We start from the raw sequence: 21420 nt of genomic DNA, 5'->3' as shown, positions 1-21420 counted from the left end.
TGTATATTCATCTACAGGGTCCTCACTTACTGTTTATCACCATATAAAAGTGGGATATATATATCTCTATAAAATATGTACGAGGAAAATACACTAATTTTTCGGATAAAGGTGAGCAAAATATTCCCTCAAATTATGCTGAAAAACGACCAGTGCCAACTTTAAAATTAATAACCTAATAATTTTATATTCATCTACAGGGTTCCCACTTACAGCTTATCACCATATAAAAGTGGGATATGTGTATCTCTATAAAATACGTACGAGGAAAAACACTAATTTTTCGAATAACGATTAGCAAAATATTCCCTCAAATAAAGCTGAAAACCAAGCAGTGCCAACTTTAAAATTACTGACCTAATAATTTTTTTATTCATCTACAGGGTCCCCACTTACAGTTTATCACCATATAAAAGTGGGATATGTATATCTCCATAAAATATGTACGAGGCAAAAACATTAATTTTTCGGATAAAGTTGAGCAAAATATTTCCTCAAACTAAGATCAAAAAAACGACCAGTGCCAACTTTGAAATAAATAACCTCATAACTTTATATCCATCTACAGGGTCCCCACTTACTGTTTATCACCTATAAAAGTGAAATATGCATATCTCTATAAAATATGTACGAGGAAAATACACTAATTTTTCCGATAAAAATGAGCGAAATAATGCCCCAAATTATGCTGAAAAACGACCAGTGCCAACTTTAAAATTAATAACCTCATAATTTTATATTCATCTACAAAGTCCCCACTTACAGTTTATCACCATATAAAAGTGGGATATGTATATCTCCATAAAATATGTACGAGGCAAAAACATTAATTTTTCGGATAAAGTTGAGCAAAATATTCCCTCAAACTAAGATCAAAAAAACGACCAGTGCCAACTTTGAAATAAATAACCTCATAACTTTATATCCATCTACAGGGTCCCCACTTACTGTTTATCACCTATAAAAGTGAAATATGCATATCTCTATAATATATGTGTGAGGAAAGAACACTAATTTTTCCGATAAACATGAGAAAAATATTCCATCTAATTATGCTGTAAAACGACCAGTGCCAACTTTAAAATTAATAACCTAATAATTTTTGTATTCATCTACAGGGTCCTCACTTACAGTTTATCACCATATAAAAGTGGGATATGTATATCTCTATAAAATGTGTACGAGGAAAGAACACTAATTTTTCCGATAAAAAAGAGCAAAACATTCCCTCAAATTAAGCTGAAAATCGACCAGTGCCAACTTTAAAATAATAACTTCATTATTTTATATTCATCTGCAGGGCCCCACTTACAGTTTATCACCATATAAAAGTGGGATATGTATATCTCTATAAAATACGTACGAGGCAAAAACACTAATTTTTCGAATAAAGATTAGCAAAATATTCCCTCAAATAAAGCTGAAAACCGAGCAGTGCCAACTTTAAAATTACTGACCTAATAATTTTGTATTCATCTACAGGGTCCTCACTTAGAGTTTATCACCATATAAAAGTGGGATATGTATATCTCTATAAAATATGTACGAGGAAAGAATAATAATTTTTCCGATAAAAAAGAGCAAAACATTCCCTCAAAATAAGCTGAAAGTCGACCAGTGAAAACTTTAAAATTAATAACCTCATAATTTTATATTCATCTACAGGGTCCCCACTTACAGTTTGTACCATATAAAAGTGGGATATGTATATCTCTATAAAATATGTACGAGGAAGGAACAATAATTTTTCCGATAAACATGAGCAAAATATTCCATCAAATTATGCTGAAAAACGACCAGTGCCAACCTTAAAATTAATAATCTCATTATTTGATATTCATCTACAAGGTTTCCACTTACAGTTTATCTCCATATAAAAGTGGGATATGTATATCTCTATAAAATATGTACGAGGAAAATACACTAATTTTTCGGATAAAGATGAGCAAAATATTCCCTCAAATTATGCTGAAAAACGAGCAGTGCCAACTTTAAAATAATAACGTCATAATTTTATGTTCATCTACAGGGTCCCTACTTACTGTTTATCACCATACAAAAGTGGGATATGTATATCTCTATAAAATATGTACGAGGAAAAAACACTAATTTTTCGAATAAAGATGAGCAAAATATTCCCTCAAATAAAGGTGAAAACCGAGCAGTGCCAACTTTAAATTTAATGACCTAATAATTTTATATTCATCTACGGGGTCCCCACTTACAGTTTATCACCATATAAAAGTGGGATATGTATATCTCTATAAAATATGTACGAGGAAAATACACTAATTATTCCGATAAAAATGAGCAAAAAATTCCCTCAAATAAAGCTGAAAAACGAGCAGTGCCAACTTTAAATTAATAACCTAATAATTTTATATTCATCTACAGGGTCTCCACTTTCAGTTTGTCACCATATAAAAGTGGGATATGTATATCTCTATAAAATATGTACGAGTAAAAAACACTAATTTTTCCGATAAACATGAGCAAAATATTCCCTCAAATTATGCTGAAAAACGACCAGTGCAAACTTTAAAATTAATAATATCATTATTTGGTATTCGTCTACAGGGTTACCACTTACAGTTTATCTCCATATAAAAGTGGGATATGTATATCTCTATAAAATATGTACGAGGAAAATACACTAATTTTTCGGATAAAGATGACCAAAAGATTCCCTCAAATTATGCTGAAAAACGAGCAGTGCCAACTTTAAAATTACTGACGTAATAATTTTATATTCATCTACAGGGTCACCACTTAATGTTTATCACCATATAAAAGTGGGACATGTACATCTCTATAAAATATGTACGAGGCAAAAACACTAATTTTTCGGATAAAGATGAGCAAAATATTTCCTCAAACTAAGATGAAAAACGAACAGTGCCAACTTTAAAATAAATAACCTCATAACTTTATATTCTTCTACAGGGTCCCCACTTACCGTTTATCAACATATAAAAGTGGGATATGTATATTTCTATAAAATATGTACGAGGAAAGAACACTAATTTTTCGAATAAAGATGAGCAAAATATTCCCTCAAATTATGCTGAAAACGAGCAGTGCCAGCTTTAAAATAATAACCTCATAATTTTATGTTCATCTACAGGGTCCCTACTTACTGTTCATCACCATATAAAAGTGGGATATGTATATCTCTATAAGATATGTACGAGGAAAAAACACTAATTTTTCGAATAAAGATGAGCAAAATATTCCCTCAAATAAAGCTGAAAACCGATCTGTGCCAACTTTAAAATTACTGACCAAATAATTTTATATTCATCTACAGGGTCCCCACTTACAGTTTATCACAATATAAAAGTGGGATATGTATATCTCTATAAAATATGTAAGAGGAAAATACACTAATTATTCCGATAAAAATGAGAAAAGATTCCCTCAAATAAAGCTGAAAAACGAGCAGTGCGAACTTTAAAATTCATAACTTCATAATTTTATGTTCATCTACAGGGTCTCCACTTACAGTTTATTACCATATAAAAGTGGGATATGTATATCTCTATAAAATACGTACGAGGCAAAAACACTAATTTTTCGAATAAAGATTAGCAAAATATTCCCTCAAATAAAGCTGAAAACCGAGCAGTGCCAACTTTAAAATTACTGACGTAATAATTTTATATTCATCTACAGGGTCACCACTTAATGTTTATCACCATATAAAAGTGGGATATGTACATCTCTATAAAATATGTACGAGGCAAAAACACTAATTTTTCGGATAAAGATGAGCAAAATATTTCCTCAAACTAAGATGAAAAACGACCAGTGCCAACTTTAAAATAAATAACCTCATAACTTTATATTCATCTACAGAGTCCCCACTTACCGTTTATCAACATATAAAAGTGGGATATGTATATCTCTATAAAATATGTACGAGGAAAGAACACTAATTTTTCGAATAAAGATGAGCAAAATATTCCCTCAAATAAAGCTGAAAACCGAGCAGTGCCAACTTTAAAATTAATGACCTATTAATTTTATATTCATCTACAGGGTCACCACTTAATGTTTATCACCATATAAAAGTGGGATATGTATATCTCTATAAAATATGTACGAGGCAAAAACACTAATTTTTCGGATAGAGATGAGCAAAATATTCCCTCAAACTAAGAAGAAAAACGACCAGTGCCAACTTTAAAATAAATAACCTCATAACTTTATATTCATCTACAGGGTCCCCACTTACCGTTTATCACCATATAAAAGTGAAATATGCATATCTCTATAAAATATGTACGAGGAAAATACGCTTATTTTTCCGATAAAAATGAGCGAAATATTCCCCCAAATTATGCTGAAAAACGACCAGTGCCAACTTTAAAATTAATAACCTCATAATTTTATATTCATCTACAAAGTCCCCACTTACAGTTTATTACCATATAAAAGTGGGATATGTATATCTCTATAAAATATGTACGAGGAAAGAACACTAATTTTTCGGATATAGATGAGCAAAATATTCCCTCAAATAAAGCTGAAAACCGAGAAGTGCCAACTTTAAAATTAATGACCTCATAATTTTATATTCATCTACAGGGTCCCCACTTAAAGTTTATCACCATATATAAGTGGGATATGTATATCTCTATAAAATATGTACGAGGCAAAAACACTAATTGTTCGGATAAAGATTAGCAAAATATTCCCTCAAACTAAGCTGAAAAACGACCAGTGCCGACTTTAAAATTAATAACTTCAAAATTGTATATTCATCTACAGGGTCCTCACTTACTGTTTATCACCATATAAAAGTGGGATATATATATCTCTATAAAATATGTACGAGGAAAATACACTAATTTTTCGGATAAAGGTGAGCAAAATATTCCCTCAAATTATGCTGAAAAACGACCAGTGCCAACTTTAAAATTAATAACCTAATAATTTTATATTCATCTACAGGGTTCCCACTTACAGCTTATCACCATATAAAAGTGGGATATGTGTATCTCTATAAAATACGTACGAGGAAAAACACTAATTTTTCGAATAACGATTAGCAAAATATTCCCTCAAATAAAGCTGAAAACCAAGCAGTGCCAACTTTAAAATTACTGACCTAATAATTTTGTATTCATCTACAGGGTCCTCACTTACAGTTTATCACCATATAAAAGTGGGATATGTATATCTCTATAAAATGTGTACGAGGAAAGAACACTAATTTTTCCGATAAAAAAGAGCAAAACATTCCCTCAAATTAAGCTGAAAATCGACCAGTGCCAACTTTAAAATAATAACTTCATTATTTTATATTCATCTGCAGGGCCCCACTTACAGTTTATCACCATATAAAAGTGGGATATGCATATCTCTATAATATATGTGTGAGGAAAGAACACTAATTTTTCCGATAAACATGAGAAAAATATTCCATCTAATTATGCTGTAAAACGACCAGTGCCAACTTTAAAATTAATAACCTAATAATTTTTGTATTCATCTACAGGGTCCTCACTTACAGTTTATCACCATATAAAAGTGGGATATGTATATCTCTATAAAATGTGTACGAGGAAAGAACACTAATTTTTCCGATAAAAAAGAGCAAAACATTCCCTCAAATTAAGCTGAAAATCGACCAGTGCCAACTTTAAAATAATAACTTCATTATTTTATATTCATCTGCAGGGCCCCACTTACAGTTTATCACCATATAAAAGTGGGATATGTATATCTCTATAAAATACGTACGAGGCAAAAACACTAATTTTTCGAATAAAGATTAGCAAAATATTCCCTCAAATAAAGCTGAAAACCGAGCAGTGCCAACTTTAAAATTACTGACCTAATAATTTTGTATTCATCTACAGGGTCCTCACTTAGAGTTTATCACCATATAAAAGTGGGATATGTATATCTCTATAAAATATGTACGAGGAAAGAATAATAATTTTTCCGATAAAAAAGAGCAAAACATTCCCTCAAAATAAGCTGAAAGTCGACCAGTGAAAACTTTAAAATTAATAACCTCATAATTTTATATTCATCTACAGGGTCCCCACTTACAGTTTGTACCATATAAAAGTGGGATATGTATATCTCTATAAAATATGTACGAGGAAGGAACAATAATTTTTCCGATAAACATGAGCAAAATATTCCATCAAATTATGCTGAAAAACGACCAGTGCCAACCTTAAAATTAATAATCTCATTATTTGATATTCATCTACAGGGTTTCCACTTACAGTTTATCTCCATATAAAAGTGTTATATGTGTATCTCTATAAAATATGTACGAGGAAAATACACTAATTTTTCGGATAAAGATGAGCAAAATATTCCCTCAAATTATGCTGAAAAACGAGCAGTGCCAACTTTAAAATAATAACCTCATAATTTTATGTTCATCTACAGGGTCCCTACTTACTGTTTATCACCATATAAAAGTGGGATATGTATATCTCTATAAAATATGTACGAGGAAAAAACACTAATTTTTCGAATAAAGATGAGCAAAATATTCCCTCAAATAAAGCTGAAAACCGAGCAGTGCCAACTTTAAAATTAATGACCTAATAATTTTATATTCATCTACAGGGTCCCCACTTACAGTTTATCACTATATGAAAGTGGGATATGTATATCTCTATAAAATATGTACGAGGAAATAACACTAATTTTTCCGATAAAAATGAGCAAAAAATTCCCTCAAATAAAGCTGAAAAACGAGCAGTGCCAACTTTAAATTAATAACCTAATAATTTTATATTCATCTACAGGGCCTCCACTTTCAGTTTGTCACCATATAAAAGTGGGATATGTATATCTCTATAAAATATGTACGAGTAAAAAACACTAATTTTTCCGATAAACATGAGCAAAATATTCCCTCAAATTATGCTGAAAAACGACCAGTGCCAACTTTAAAATTAATAATATCATTATTTGGTATTCGTCTACAGGGTTACCACTTACAGTTTATCTCCATATAAAAGTGGGATATGTATATCTCTATAAAATATGTACGAGGAAAATACACTAATTTTTCGGATAAAGATGACCAAAAGATTCCTTCAAATTATGCTGAAAAACGAGCAGTGCCAACTTTAAAATAATAACCTCATAATTTTATATTCATCTACCTGGTCCTCACTTACAGTTTATCACCATATAAAAGTGGGATATGTATATCTCTATAAAATATGTACGAGGAAATAACACTAATTTTTCCGATAAAAATGAGTAATATATTCCCTCAAATTAAGCTGAAAACCGAGCAGTGCCAACTTTAAAATTAATAACCTCATAATTTTATATTCATCTACAGGGTCCCCACTTACAGTTTATTACCATATAAAAGTGGGATATGTATATCTCTATAAAATATATACGAGGAAAGAACACTAATTTTTCCGATAAACATGTGCAAAATATTCCATCAAATTATGCTGAAAAACGACCCTTGCCAACTTTAAAATTAATAACTTCAAAATTTTATATTCATCTACAGGGTCCTCACTTACTGTTTATTACCATATAAAAGTGGGATATATATATCTCTATAAAATATGTACGAGGAAATAACACTAATTTTTCCGATAAAAATGAGCAATATATTCCCTCAAATTAAGCTGAAAACCGAGCAGTGCCAACTTTAAAATTACTGACCTAATAATTTTAAATTCATCTACAGGGTCCCCACTTTCAGTTTATCTCCATATAAAAGTGGGCTATGTATATCTCTATAAAATATGTACGAGGAAAATACACTAATTTTTCGGATAAAGATGAGCAAAATATTCTCTCAAATTATGCTGAAAAACGAGCAGTGCCAGCTTTAAAAAAATAACCTAATAATTTTATATTCATCTACAGGGTCCCTACTTACTGTTTATCACCATATAAAAGTGGGATTTGTATATCTCTATAAAATATGTACGAGGAAAATACACTAATTTTTCGAATAAAGATGAGCAAAATATTCCCTCAAATAAAGCTGAAAACCGAGCAGCGCCAACTTTAAAATTAATGACCTAATAATTTTATGTTCATCTACAGGGTCGCCACTTACAGTTTATTACCATATAAAAGTGGGATATTTATATCTCTATAAAATATGTACGAGAAAAGTACACTAATTTTTCGTATAAAGATGAGCAAAATATTCCCTCAAATAAAGCTAAAAACCGAGCAGTGCCAACTTTAAAATTAATGACCTCATAATCTTATATTCATCTACAGGGTCCCCACTTACAGTTTATCACCATATAAAAGTGGGATATGTATATCTCTATAAAATATGTACGAGGCAAAAACACTAATTTTTCGGATAAAGATGAGCAAAATTATCCCTCAAACTAAGCTGAAAAACGACCAGTGCCAACTTTAAAATTAATAACTTCAAAATTTTATATTCATCTACAGGGTCCTCAGTTACTGTTTTTCACCATATAAAAGTGGGATATATATATCTCTATAAAATATGTACGAGGAAAATACACTAATTTTTCGGATAAAGGTGAGCAAAATATTCCCTCAAATTATGCTGAAAAACGACCGGTGCCAACTTTAAAATTAATAACCTAATAATTTTATATTCATCTAAAGGGTCCCCACTTACAGCTTATCACCATATAAAAGTGGGATATGTGTATCTCTATAAAATACGTACGAGGAAAAACACTAATTTTTCGAATAACGATTAGCAAAATATTCCCTCAAATAAAGCTGAAAACCAAGCAGTGCCAACTTTAAAATTAATGACCTAATAATTTTTTATTCATCTACAGGGTCCCCACTTACAGTTTATCACCATATAAAAGTGGGATATGTATATCTCCATAAAATATGTACGAGGCAAAAACATTAATTTTTCGGATAAAGTTGAGCAAAATATTCCCTCAAACTAAGATCAAAAGAACGACCAGTGCCAACTTTAAAATAAATAACCTCATAACTTTATATCCATCTACAGTGTCCCCACTTACTGTTTATCACCATATAAAAGTGAAATATGCATATCTCTATAAAATATGTACGAGGAAAATACACTAATTTTTCCGATAAAAATGAGCGAAATAATCCCCCAAATTATGCTGAAAAACGACCAGTGCCAACTTTAAAATTAATAACATCATAATTTTATATTCATCTACAGGGTCCCCACTTACAGTTTATTACCATATAAAAGTGGTATATGTATATCTCTATAATATATGTGTGAGGAAAGAACACTAATTTTTCCGATAAACATGAGCAAAATATTCCATCAAATTATGCTTAAAAACGACCAGTGCCAACTTTAAAATTAATAACCTAATAATTTTATATTCATCTACAGGGTCCTCACTTACAGTTTATCACCATATAAAAGTGGGATATGTATATCTCTATAAAATATATACGAGGAAAGAACACTAATTTTTCCGATAAAAAAGAGCAAAACATTCCCTCAAATTAAGCTGAAAATCGACCAGTGCCAACTTTAAAATTAATAACTTCATTATTTTATATTCATCTGCAAGTTCCCCACTTACAGTTTATCACCATATAAAAGTGGGATATGTATATCTCTATAAAATACGTACGAGGCAAAAACACTAATTTTTCGAATAAAGATTAGCAAAATATTCCCTCAAATAAAGCTGAAAACCGAGCAGTGCCAACTTTAAAATTACTGACCTAATAATTTTGTATTCATCTACAGGGTCCTCACTTAGAGTTTATCACCATATAAAAGTGGGATATGTATATCTCTATAAAATATCTACGAGGAAAGAATACTAATTTTTCCGATAAAAAAGAGCAAAACATTCCCTCAAAATAAGCTGAAAATCGACCAGTGAAAACTTTAAAATTAATAACCTCATAATTTTATATTCATCTACAGGGTCCCCACTTACAGTTTGTACCATATAAAGGTGGGATATGTATATCTCTATAAAATATGTACGAGGAAAGAACACTAATTTTTCCGATAAACATGAGCAAAATATTCCATCAAATTATGCTGAAAAACGACCAGTGCCAACCTTAAAATTAATAATCTCATTATTTGATATTCATCTACAGGGTTTCCACTTACAGTTTATCTCCATATAAAAGTGGGATATGTATATCTCTATAAAATATGTACGAGGAAAATACACTAATTTTTCGGATAAAGATGAGCAAAATATTCAATCAAATTATGCTGAAAAACGAGCAGTGCCAACTTTAAAATAATAACCTCATAATTTTATGTTCATCTACAGGGTCCCTACTTACTGTTTATCACCATATAAAAGTGGGATATGTATATCTCTATAAAATATGTACGAGGAAAAAACACTAATTTTTCGAATAAAGATGAGCAAAATATTCCCTCAAATAAAGCTGAAAACCGAGCAGTGCCAACTTTAAAATTAATGACCTAAAAATTTTATATTCATCTACAGGGTCCCCACTTACAGTTTATCACCATATAAAAGTGGGATATGTTTATCTCTATAAAATATGTACGAGGAAAATACAGTAATTATTCCGATAAAAATGAGCAAAAAATTCCCACAAATAAAGCTGAAAAACGAGCTGTGCCAACATTAAATTAATAACCTAATAATTTTATATTCATCTACAGGGTCTCCACTCTCAGTTTGTCACCATATAAAAGTGGGATATGTATATCTCTATAAAATATGTACGAGTAAAAACACTAATTTTCCCGATAAACATGAGCAAAATATTCCCTCAAATTATGCTGAAAAACGACCAGTGCCAACTTTAAAATTAATAATATCATTATTTGGTATTCGTCTACAGGGTTACCACTTACAGTTTATCTCCATATAAAAGTGGGATATGTATATCTCTATAAAATATTTACGAGGAAAATACACTAATTTTTCGGATAAAGATGAGCAAAATATTCAATCAAATTATGCTGAAAAACGAGCTGTGCCAACTTTAAATTAATAACCTAATAATTTTATATTCATCTACAGGGTCTCCACTCTCAGTTTGTCACCATATAAAAGTGGGATATGTATATCTCTATAAAATATGTACGAGCAAAGAACACTAATTTTTCCGATAAAAAAGAGCAAAACATTCCCTCAAATTAAGCTGAAAATCGACCAGTGCCATCTTTAAAATTAATAACTTCATTATTTTATATTCATCTGCAGGGTCCCCACTTACAGTTTATCACCATATATAAGTGGGATATGTATATCTCTATAAAATATGTACGAGGCAAAAACACTAATTGTTCGGATAAAGATTAGCAAAATATTCCCTCAAACTAAGCTGAAAAACGACCAGTGCCAACTTTAAAATTAATAACTTCAAAATTTTATATTCATCTACAGGGTCCTCACTTACTGTTTGTCACCATATAAAAGTGGGATATATATATCTCTATAAAATATGTACGAGGAAAATACACTAATTTTTCGGATAAAGGTGAGCAAAATATTCCCTCAAATTATGCTGAAAAACGACCAGTGCCAACTTTAAAATTAATAACCTAATAATTTTATATTCATCTACAGGGTCCCCACTTACAGTTTATCACCATATAAAAGTGGGATATGTATATCTCCATAAAATATGTACGAGTCAAAAACATTAATTTTTCGGATAAAGTTGAGCAAAATATTCCCTCAAACTAAGATCAAAAAAACGACCAGTGCCAACTTTAAAATAAATAACCTCATAACTTTATATCCATCTACAGGGTCCCCACTTACTGTTTATCACCATATAAAAGTGAAATATGCATATCTCTATAAAATATGTACGAGGAAAATACACTAATTTTTCCGATAAAAATGAGCGAAATAAACCCCCAAATTGTGCTGAAAACAAGACCAGTGCCAACTTTAAAATTAATAACTTCATAATTTTATATTCATCTACAGGGTCCCCACTTACAGTTTATTACCATATAAAAGTGGGATATGTATATCTCTATAATATATGTGTGAGGAAAGAACACTAATTTTTCCGATAAACATGAGCAAAATATTCCATCAAATTATGCTGTAAAACGACCAGTGCCAACTTTAAAATTAATAACCTAATAATTTTATATTCATCTACAGGGTCCTCACTTACAGTTTATCACCATATAAAAGTGGGATATGTATATCTCTATAAAATATGTACGAGGAAAGAATACTAATTTTTCCGATAAAAAAGAGCAAAACATTCCCTCAAAATAAGCTGAAAATCGACCAGTGAAAACTTAAAAATTAATAACCTCATAATTTTATATTCATCTACAGGGTCCCCACTTACAGTTTGTACCATATAAAAGTGGGATATGTATATCTCTAAAAAATTTGTACGAGGAAAGAACACTAATTTTTCCGATAAACATGAGCAAAATATTCCATCAAAATATGCTGAAAAACGACCAGTGCCAACCTTAAAATTAATAATCTCATTATTTGATATTCATCTACAGGGTCCCTACTTACTGTTTATCACCATATAAAAGTGGGATATGTATATCTCTATAAAATATGTACGAGGAAAAAACAATAATTTTTCGAATAAAGATGAGCAAAATATTCCCTCAAATAAAGCTGAAAACCGAGCAGTGCCAACTTTAAAATTAATGACCTAATAATTTTATATTCATCTACAGGGTCCCCACTTACAGTTTATCACCATATAAAAGTGGGATATGTATATCTCTATAAAATATGTACGAGGAAAATACACTAATTATTCCGATAAAAATGAGCAAAAAATTCCCTCAAATAAAGCTGAAAAACGGGCAGTGCCAACTTTAAATTAATAACCTAATAATTTTATATTCATCTACAGTGTCTCCACTTTCAGTTTGTCACCATATAAAAGTGGGATATGTATATCTCTATAAAATATGTACAATTAAAAAACACTAATTTTTCCGATAAACATGAGCAAAATATTCCCTCAAATTATGCTGAAAAACGACCAGTGCCAACTTTAAAATTAATAATATCATTATTTGGTATTCGTCTACAGGGTTACCACTTACAGTTTATCTCCATATAAAAGTGGGATATGTATATCTCTATATAATATGTACGAGGAAAATACACTAATTTTTCGGATAAAGGTGAGCAAAAGATTCCCTCAAATTATGCTGAGAAACTAGCAGTGCCAACTTTAAAATAATAACCTCATAATTTTATATTCATCTACCTGGTCCTCACTTACAGTTTATCACCATATAAAAGTGGGATATGTATATCTCTATAAAATATGTACGAGGAAATAACACTAATTTTTCCGATAAAAATGAGCAATATATTCCCTCAAATTAAGCTGAAAACCGAGCAGTGCCAACTTTAAAATTAATAACCTCATAATTTTATATTCATCTACAAGGTCCCCACTTACAGTTTGTTACCATATAAAAGTGGGATATGTATATCTCTATAAAATATGTACGTGGAAAGAACACTAATTTTTCCGATAAACATGTGCAAAATATTCCATAAAATTATGCTGAAGACCGACCAGTGCCAACTTTAAAATTAATAACTTCAAAATTTTATATTCATCTGCAGGGTCCTCACTTACTGTTTATTACCATATAAACGTGGGATATATATATCTCTATAAAATATGTACGAGGAAATAACACTAATTTTTCCGATAAAAATGAGCAATATATTCCCTCAAATTAAGCTGAAAACCGAGCAGTGCCAACTTTAAAATTACTGACCTAATAATTTTAAATTCATCTACAGGGTCCCCACTTACAGTTTATCTCCATATAAAAGTGGGCTATGTATATCTCTATAAAATATGTACGAGGAAAATACACTAATTTTTCGGATAAAGATGAGCAAAATATTCTCTCAAATTATGCTGAAAAACGAGCAGTGCCAGCTTTAAAATAATAACCTAATAATTTTATATTCATCTACAGGGTCCCTACTTACTGTTTATCACCATATAAAAGTGGGATATGTATATCTCTATAAAATATGTACGAGGAAAATACACTAATTGTTCGGATAAAGATTAGCAAAATATTCCCTCAAACTAAGCTGAAAAACGACCAGTGCCAACTTTAAAATTAATAACTTCAAAATTTTATATTCATCTACAGGGTCCTCACTTACTGTTTGTCACCATATAAAAGTGGGATATATATATCTCTATAAAATATGTACGAGGAAAATACACTAATTTTTCGGATAAAGGTGAGCAAAATATTCCCTCAAATTATGCTGAAAAACGACCAGTGCCAACTTTAAAATTAATAACCTAATAATTTTATATTCATCTACAGGGTCCCCACTTACAGTTTATCACCATATAAAAGTGGGATATGTATATCTCCATAAAATATGTACGAGTCAAAAACATTAATTTTTCGGATAAAGTTGAGCAAAATATTCCCTCAAACTAAGATCAAAAAAACGACCAGTGCCAACTTTAAAATAAATAACCTCATAACTTTATATCCATCTACAGGGTCCCCACTTACTGTTTATCACCATATAAAAGTGAAATATGCATATCTCTATAAAATATGTACGAGGAAAATACACTAATTTTTCCGATAAAAATGAGCGAAATAATCCCCCAAATTGTGCTGAAAACAAGACCAGTGCCAACTTTAAAATTAATAACTTCATAATTTTATATTCATCTACAGGGTCCCCACTTACAGTTTATTACCATATAAAAGTGGGATATGTATATCTCTATAATATATGTGTGAGGAAAGAACACTAATTTTTCCGATAAACATGAGCAAAATATTCCATCAAATTATGCTGTAAAACGACCAGTGCCAACTTTAAAATTAATAACCTAATAATTTTATATTCATCTACAGGGTCCTCACTTACAGTTTATCACCATATAAAAGTGGGATATGTATATCTCTATAAAATATGTACGAGGAAAGAACACTAATTTTTCCGATAAAAAAGAGCAAAACATTCCCTCAAATTAAGCTGAAAATCGACCAGTGCCAACTTTAAAATTAATAACTTCATTATTTTATGTTCATCTGCAGGGTCCCCTCTTACAGTTTATCACCATATAAAAGTGGGATATGTATATCTCTATAAAATACGTACGAGGCAAAAATACTAATTTTTCGAATAAAGATTAGCAAAATATTCCCTCAAATAAAGCTGAAAACCGAGCAGTGCCAACTTTAAAATTACTGACCTAATAATTTTGTATTCATCTACAGGGTCCTCACTTAGAGTTTATCACCATATAAAAGTGGGATATTTATATCTCTATAAAATATGTACGAGGAAAGAATACTAATTTTTCCGATAAAAAAGAGCAAAACATTCCCTCAAAATAAGCTGAAAATCGACCAGTGAAAACTTAAAAATTAATAACCTCATAATTTTATATTCATCTACAGGGTCCCCACTTACAGTTTGTACCATATAAAAGTGGGATATGTATATCTCTATAAAATTTGTACGAGGAAAGAACACTAATTTTTCCGATAAACATGAGCAAAATATTCCATCAAATTATGCTGAAAAACGACCAGTGCCAACCTTAAAATTAATAATCTCATTATTTGATATTCATCTACAGGGTCCCTACTTACTGTTTATCACCATATAAAAGTGGGATATGTATATCTCTATAAAATATGTACGAGGAAAAAACAATAATTTTTCGAATAAAGATGAGGAAAATATTCCCTCAAATAAAGCTGAAAACCGAGCAGTGCCAACTTTAAAATTAATGACCTAATAATTTTATATTCATCTACAGGGTCCCCACTTACAGTTTATCACCATATAAAAGTGGGATATGTATATCTCTATAAAATATGTACGAGGAAAATACACTAATTATTCCGATAAAAATGAGCAAAAAATTCCCTCAAATAAAGCTGAAAAACGGGCAGTGCCAACTTTAAATTAATAACCTAATAATTTTATATTCATCTACAGTGTCTCCACTTTCAGTTTGTCACCATATAAAAGTGGGATATGTATATCTCTATAAAATATGTACAATTAAAAAACACTAATTTTTCCGATAAACATGAGCAAAATATTCCCTCGAACTAAGATGAAAAACGACCAGTGCCAACTTTAAAATTAATAATATCATTATTTGGTATTCGTCTACAGGGTTACCACTTACAGTTTATCTCCATATAAAAGTGGGATATGTATATCTCTATATAATATGTACGAGGAAAATACACTAATTTTTCGGATAAAGGTGAGCAAAAGATTCCCTCAAATTATGCTGAGAAACTAGCAGTGCCAACTTTAAAATAATAACCTCATAATTTTATATTCATCTACCTGGTCCTCACTTACAGTTTATCACCATATAAAAGTGGGATATGTATATCTCTATAAAATATGTACGAGGAAATAACACTAATTTTTCCGATAAAAATGAGCAATATATTCCCTCAAATTAAGCTGAAAACCGAGCAGTGCCAACTTTAAAATTAATAACCTCATAATTTTATATTCATCTACAGGGTCCCCACTTACAGTTTGTTACCATATAAAAGTGGGATATGTATATCTCTATAAAATATGTACGTGGAAAGAACACTAATTTTTCCGATAAACATGTGCAAAATATTCCATAAAATTATGCTGAAAACCGACCAGTGCCAACTTTAAAATTAATAACTTCAAAATTTTATATTCATCTGCAGGGTCCTCACTTACTGTTTATTACCATATAAACGTGGGATATATATATCTCTATAAAATATGTACGAGGAAATAACACTAATTTTTCCGATAAAAATGAGCAATATATTCCCTCAAATTAAGCTGAAAACCGAGCAGTGCCAACTTTAAAATTACTGACCTAATAATTTTAAATTCATCTACAGGGTCCCCACTTACAGTTTATCTCCATATAAAAGTGGGCTATGTATATCTCTATAAAATATGTACGAGGAAAATACACTAATTTTTCGGATAAAGATGAGCAAAATATTCTCTCAAATTATGCTGAAAAACGAGCAGTGCCAGCTTTAAAATAATAACCTAATAATTTTATATTCATCTACAGGGTCCCTACTTACTGTTTATCACCATATAAAAGTGGGATATGTATATCTCTATAAAATATGTACGAGGAAAATACACTAATTTTTCGAATAAAGATGAGCAAAATATTCCCTCAAATAACGCTGAAAACCGAGCAGCGCCAACTTTAAAATTAATGACCTAATAATTTTATGTTCATCTTCAGGGTCCCCACTTACAGTTTATTACCATATAAAAGTCGGATATTTATATCTCTATAAAATATGTACGAGGAAAATACACTAATTTTTCGTATAAAGATGAGCAAAATATTCCCTCAAACTAAGCTGAAAAACGACCAGTGCCAACTTTAAAATTAATAACTTCAAAATTTTATATTCATCTACAGGGTCCTCACTTACTGTTTTTCACCATATAAAAGTAGGATATATATATCTCTATAAAATATGTACGAAGAAAATACACTAATTTTTCGGATAAAGATGAGCAAAATATTCCCTCAAATTAAGCAGGAAAACGACCAGTGCCAACTTTAAAATTAATAACATAATAATTTTATATTCATCTACAGGGCCCCCACTTACAGTTTATCACCATATAGAAGTGGGATATGTATATCTCTATAAAATATGTACGAGGAAAGAACACTAATTTTTCCGATAAAAAGTAGCAAAACATTCCCTCAAATTAAGCTTAAAATCGACCAGTGCCAACTTTAAAATTAATAACTTCATAATTTTATATTCATCTGCAGGGTCCCCAATTACAGTTTATCACCATATAAAAGTGGAATATGTGTATCTCTATAAAATACGTACGAGGAAAAACACTAATTTTTCATATAAAGATTAGCAAAATATTCCCTCAAATGAAGCTAAAAACCGAGCAGTGCCAACTTTAAAATTACTGACCTAATAATTTTATATTCATCTACAGGGTCCCCACTTACAGTTTATCACCATATAAAAGTGGGATATGTATATCTCCATAAAATATGTACGAGGCAAAAACACTAATTTTTCGGATAAAGATGAGCAAAATATTCCCTCAAACTAAGATGAAAAACGACCAGTGCCAACTTTAAAATAATTAACCTCATAACTTTATATTCATCTACAGGGTCCCCACTTACTGTTTATCACCATATAAAAGTGAAATATGCATATCTCTATAAAATATGTACGAGGAAAATACACTATTTTTTCCGATAAAAATGAGCGAAATATTCCCCCAAATTATGCTGAAAAACGACCAGTGCCAACTTTAAAATTAATAACCTCATAATTTTATAATCATCTACAGGGTCCCCAATTACAGTTTATTACCATTTAAAAGTGGGATATGTTCATCTCTATAGAATATGTACGAGGAAAGAACACTAATTTTTCCGATAAACATGAGCAAAATATTCCATCAAATTATGCTGATAAACGACCAGTGCCAACTTTAAAATTAATAACCTAATAATTTTATATTCATCTACAGGGTCCTCAATTATTGGTTTATCACCATATAAAAGTGGGATATGTATATCTCTATAAAATATGTACGAGGAAAGAACACTAATTTTTCCGATAATAAAGGCAAAACATTCCCTCAAATTAAGCTGAAAATCGACCAGTACCAACTTTAAAATTAATAACTTCATAATTTTATATTCATCTACAGGGTCCCCACTTACAGTTTATCACCATATAAAAGTGGGATATGTATATCTCTATAAAATATGTACGAGGCAAAAACACTAATTTTTCGGATAAAGATGAGCAAAATATTCCCTCAAACTAAGATGAAAACGACCAGCGCCAACTTTAAAATAAATAACCTCATAATTTTATAATCATCTACAGGGTCCCCACTTACAGTTTATTACCATTTAAAAGTGGGATATGTTCATCTCTATAGAATATGTACGAGGATAGAACACTAATTTTTCCGATAAACATGAGCAAAATATTCCATCAAATTATGCTGATAAACGACCAGTGCCAACTTTAAAATTAATAACCTAATAATTTTATATTCATCTACAGGGTCCTCAATTATTGGTTTATCACCATATAAAAGTGGGATATGTATATCTCTATAAAATATGTACGAGGAAAGAACACTAATTTTTCCGATAATAAAGGGCAAAACATTCCTTCAAATTAAGCTGAAAATCGACCAGTGCCAACTTTAAAATTAATAACTTCATAATTTTATATTCATCTACAGGGTCCCCACTTACAGTTTATCACCATATAAAAGTGGGATATGTATATCTCTATAAAATATGTACGAGGAAAATACACTAATTTTTCGGATAAAGATGAGCAAAATATTCTCTCAAATTATGCTGAAAAACTAGCACTGCCAGCTTTAAAATAATAACCTAATAATTTTATATTCATCTACAGGGTCCTTACTTACTGTTTATCACCATATAAAAGTGGGATATGTATATCTCTATAAAATATGTACGAGGAAAGAACACTAATTTTTCCGATAATAAAGGGCAAAACATTCCTTCAAATTAAGCTGAAAATCGACCAGTGCCAACTTTAAAATTAATGACATCATAATTTTATATTCATCTACAGGGTTCCCACTTACAGTTTATCAAAATATAAAAATGGGATATGTATATCTCTATAAAATATGTACGAGGAAAGAACACTAATTTTTCCGATAAAAAGTAGCAAAACATTCCCTCAAATTAAGCTTATAATCGACCAGTGCCAACCTTAAAATTAATAACTTCATAATTTTATATTCATCTACAGGGTCCCCACTTACAGTTTATCACCATATAAAAGTGGGCTGTGTATGTCTCTATAAAATATGTACGAGGCAAAAACGCTAATTTTTCGGATAAAGATGAGCAAAATATTCCCTCAAACTAAGATGAAAAACGACCAGTGCCAACTTTAAAATAAATAACCTCATAACTTTATATTGATCTAAAGGGTTCCCACGTACTGTTTATCACCATATAAAAGTGAAATATGCATATCTCTATAAAATATGTACGAGGAAAATACACTAATTTTTCCGATAAAAATGAGCGAAATATTCCCCCAAATTATGCTGAAAAACGACCTGTGCCAACTTTAAAATTAATAACCTCATAATTTTATATTCATCTACAGGGTCCCCACTTACAGTTTATTACCATATAAAAGTGGGATATGTATATCTCTATAGAATATGTACGAGGAAAGAACACTAATTTTTCCGATAAACATGAGCAAAATATTCCATCAAATTATGCTGATAAACGACCAGTGCCAACTTTAAAATTAATAACCTAACAATTTTATATTCATCTACAGGGTCCTCACTTACAGTTTATCACCATATAAAAGTGGGATATGTATATCTCTATAAAATATGTACGAGGAAAGAACACTAATTTTTCCGATAAAAAAGAGCAAAACATTCCCTGAAATTAAGCTGAAAATCGACCAGTGCCAACTTTAAAATTAATAACTTCATAATTTTATATTCATCTACAGGTCCCCACTTACAGTTTATCTCCATATAAAAGTGAGCTATGTATATCTCTATATAATATTTACGAGGAAAGAACACTAATTTTTCCGATAAACATGTGCAAAATATTCCATCAAATTATGCTGAAAAACGACCAGTGCCGACTTTAAAATTAATAATCTCATTATTTGATATTCATCTACAGGGTTTCCACTTACAGTTTATCTCCATATAAAAGTGAGCTATGTATATCTCTATATAATATTTACGAGGAAAGAACACTAATTTTTCCGATAAACATGTGCAAAATATTCCCTCAAATAAAGCTGAAAACCGAGCAGTGCCAACTTTAAAATTAATAACCTAATAATTTTATATTCATCTACGGGGTCCCCACTTACAGTTTATTACCATATAAGAGTGGGATATGTATATCTCTATAAAATATGTACGAGGAAAGTACACTAATTTTTCGTATAAATAGAAGCAAAATATTCCCTCAAATAAAGCTGAAAACCGAGCAGTGCCAACTTTAAAATTAATGACCTGATAATTTTATATTCATCTACACGGTCCCCACTTACAGTTTATCACCATATAAAAGTGGGATATGTATATCTCTATAAAATATGTACGAGGCAAAAACACTAATTTTTCGGATAAAGATGAGCAAAATATTCCCTCAAATAAAGCTGAAAAACGAGCACTGCCAACTTTAAAATTAATGACCTAATAATTTTATATTCATCTACAGGGTCCCCACTTACAGTTTATTACCATATAAGAGTGGGATATGTATATTTCTATAAAATATGTACGAGGAAAATACACTAATTTTTCGTATAAATAGAAGCAAAATATTCCCTCAAATAAAGCTGAAAACCGAGCAGTGCCAACTTTAAAATTAATGACCTCATAATTTTATATTCATCTACAGGGGCCCCACTTACAG

The sequence above is a fragment of the Thermobia domestica genome, chromosome 4, assembly GCF_964235325.1.
Source record: "Thermobia domestica chromosome 4, izTheDome1.hap1.1, whole genome shotgun sequence".
NCBI lineage: Eukaryota > Metazoa > Arthropoda > Insecta > Zygentoma > Lepismatidae > Thermobia > Thermobia domestica.
This window is presented reverse-complemented; position numbering follows the sequence as displayed.